We start from the raw sequence: 3461 nt of genomic DNA on the forward strand, positions 1-3461 counted from the left end.
TACGAAAAATATTTATTTAATTTATATTTTTATTATTTTTTAATTTTATTTTTTATAATTATTTTTTTAATTTTTAAATAATTTTTTTGTATTTTTATTTTTTAATATTTAAAAATATATATTTAAATTTTTACTCATTTAAGTATTAGAAAGATAAATTAAGACTCTTAATTATTACTCATGTTTTATTATTTTAAAATTATATTATTTGTAAGTTTTATTCTTTAATGAATATTTAGCTAATTAATTCAAATAATTAGATGTATATATTTTATTTACAAATTATATTAATTAAAGTTAATACACAATAAAAAAAGATATAAATCAGATTTATTAAAATAATTGACCACTAGTAGAATTTTAGTTATTAGATGTTAATTTTTGTATAATTTTAAAAAAGATATTTTTTTAAGATATTTTGAGGAAAGAGAAATACGCATACTGCCATCAGAATCAATATTTTGACGTTATAGTATATAATCATATTATTTATAAGTTTTATTTCTTAACGAATATTTGATTAATTAATTCAAACAATGAGATGTATATATTTTATTTGTAAATTATATTAATTAATGTTGATACATACGTGCTATGTTAATTAATATTTTTAACATGTTGTAATAAGATAATAAAAAAGCAGATTTTATTTCCTTAAACAATCTTAAAATTTTACTTGTACGTAAGGGCGTTTAGTGCTTGCACACTATAATATACTATTTTTTTTCACATAATAATGTAATTTAGGTATAGCATGCAAAAAATATATCATTCAGCACAAACGGTTAAAGAAGATAGAAGAGACGTAAAAGAATGAAATTTATGGGGAATACGATGCATATAGTAGAATGAAGAGTGTGTGTGCTACTAGTGATACAAGTCATACAACAGAAGAAGGAACAAGTAGAAGAACATACCTGGACCAATGAATTGGAGAAAAATTGAGATTAATTGCATGAAACAAAAGAGTCCCTTTCAAAATTATCATCAATGTAATATTCACAATAGTCACAATAAATTAAACCTACCTGCTACCTTATGAAAAATTGGCAGCCACTATTTTATTAATAAGTTTTAGATTTAGGTACAGTTTGAGTAAATTTATGAAATAAATTGTTTTAAAAAATTAAAATATAATAATTTTTATTAATAATAGTTTATAAATAAATTATTTTATATTTAAATTTTTAATTATAAAAATTCTTATTTTAAAATTATAATATTTGAATAAATAATTTAAAAAATATAATTTTTTGTTATAAAGAAAATGAATATTAAAATAATAATGATAACAAATATCTTTTAATATTGAATATCGATTTTACATAATTTAATCACTGAAATTATATCATACATAATATTAAATATAAATTTAATAATAAAAATATAGTGGTAGAATGATAAAAAAAAAAGATTTCTAAAAAGAACATATGTAGCAGGTGGTTTAGATGGAACATTGTGTGAAAATGGTAATAGAGATTCAATACTTTTATCAGTAGATAAAACATTACACGAAAATAATGATAGAAAATTAATACTTATAGCAGATACAACATTACGTAAAAATGGTAGTAGAGAGCTAATATTTTTAATAAAAATAAAAAATATTTTTCACAAAATCAAAAATAAAAATGGTACAATAGTTTTTTTTTATTTTTAAGTCAATTTTTTAATGAAAATAATAAAATAATTTTAAAAAATATATCATATTTTTTATTTCTTCTAAAGCTCTCAATTAAAATTTGTAAAAAATTAAAAATATTTTTCAAAAATAATACTAAACATACATACATAATATAATCTTTATAATTAAAAAAATGGCTACTTTTCAAACGGACTCATATAGTGGAATATATATCTTATGGCAACTACACGATGGTCTACATCAAACTCATCACGTGCCTTAACCAAGTATTTTTAAATTAATAAGTTGAAAAATGTAAATAGCATATATATATAGCCAGGTATTCAGAAGAAACAGTAAAAGAAAAAGATAGAAGAGACGTGGGATAATGAAATTAATTTTGATAAGATGGTAGCATGAAAAGGTTAAAGAACATGAAATTAGTGACGTAACGAAAGAAGGAGCAAGTAAAGGAACATAGATAGGAGGACCTATGGATAAGAAAAATGGTGATTAAAATTAAACCTACTAGTCCCTTTCAAATATTCAAGAGTCGTCACAAAGATTAAATAAAATGGCACCGTATAGAATTGCAAGTTGAAGGAATAATCAATAATGTGTTCTCCTTAATTAGTCAACTACATGGCCTACATCAAAGTTGGGGTCAAAACAATGAACCTTTCGGCGTTGCTGCTATAAAATTCACAAAAACCATGAGTGGTAGTATGTATAATACTATGGGTCAGTTCAAATTAAAGCCTACTTCACAAATCACAACCAAGTTGCCCCTTCAAGAAACTAGAAAGACATACTTTTTTCATGAAGTTGGATGATTGGCTTAATTATCTCTTAATTTTTATAATTAAATTTTTATATTTTTTAAATTAAATTTTATACATGTTTAGCATGCACGAAATAGACCAGAATGATTATTTGCTATAACCAAACCAGGCCCTATGAAATTCGAAATCAGCCAGAAATAATTGGTGTAGCAGCAATGATTTTAGTTGTCGGTAAAGAAATTCACCTGAACTAGATCCTCAAAGACAGGCAACCCAAAAAAGCTTGACAACTCTATTCTTCCATATTTGACAGCCTCCTCCAGTGCTCCAATCTATTTATACCAGAGAGGAATGCAAAAGTGTTAATTAAGTAATTCTCTACCCAATACATAGGAATTTTAAATAAAAGCTACATACCAAATTGAATCAGTAACAATCGATAATTATAATAATAATATCAATTAAGCTTGACTATTACACAGAGCATCAGTCGCGGAAACTATCACCCGAGCCTCACATTCATACTACTATTAAACCATTAAAAAGCAAAACAAAAAATATAATATCTTAGCTGTGTTTGTTTACAGGGACCGGACACTGAGACAGGGACATAGAAACATAAAACCGTATTTGACAGATGAAATATGGACAGAGACATTATGTCCAGAGACACTGAATTAATGTATTTTGTATCTATCCTGACAGGAAGAACAGAAACACTAACAAGGAACACAACTTATTTTTATTTTTTCTTTCATTATTCTTTTTAAATTTTTATAATTATACTTTTTATTATTATATTTTTTTTCAAGCTTTTTAATAAAAAAATTGAGAATAAATTAATTTTTTATAATTTATTCTACTTTATTATCAAATAAAATATAAAAACATTAAATTTAGTATTTTTGTCATTTATATCTTATTTTTAGTGTCTTATTTTTTTATTTTAAAACACAAATAAAGCCTAAAAGCAAAACGAAAACAATTATACTCCTATAATTGCATACAATAAAAATTAATTTTTCATATAAAATATATATTAAAATATAAAATAT

The sequence above is a fragment of the Arachis duranensis genome, chromosome 2 (assembly GCF_000817695.3).
Source record: "Arachis duranensis cultivar V14167 chromosome 2, aradu.V14167.gnm2.J7QH, whole genome shotgun sequence".
Classification (NCBI taxonomy): domain Eukaryota; kingdom Viridiplantae; phylum Streptophyta; class Magnoliopsida; order Fabales; family Fabaceae; genus Arachis; species Arachis duranensis.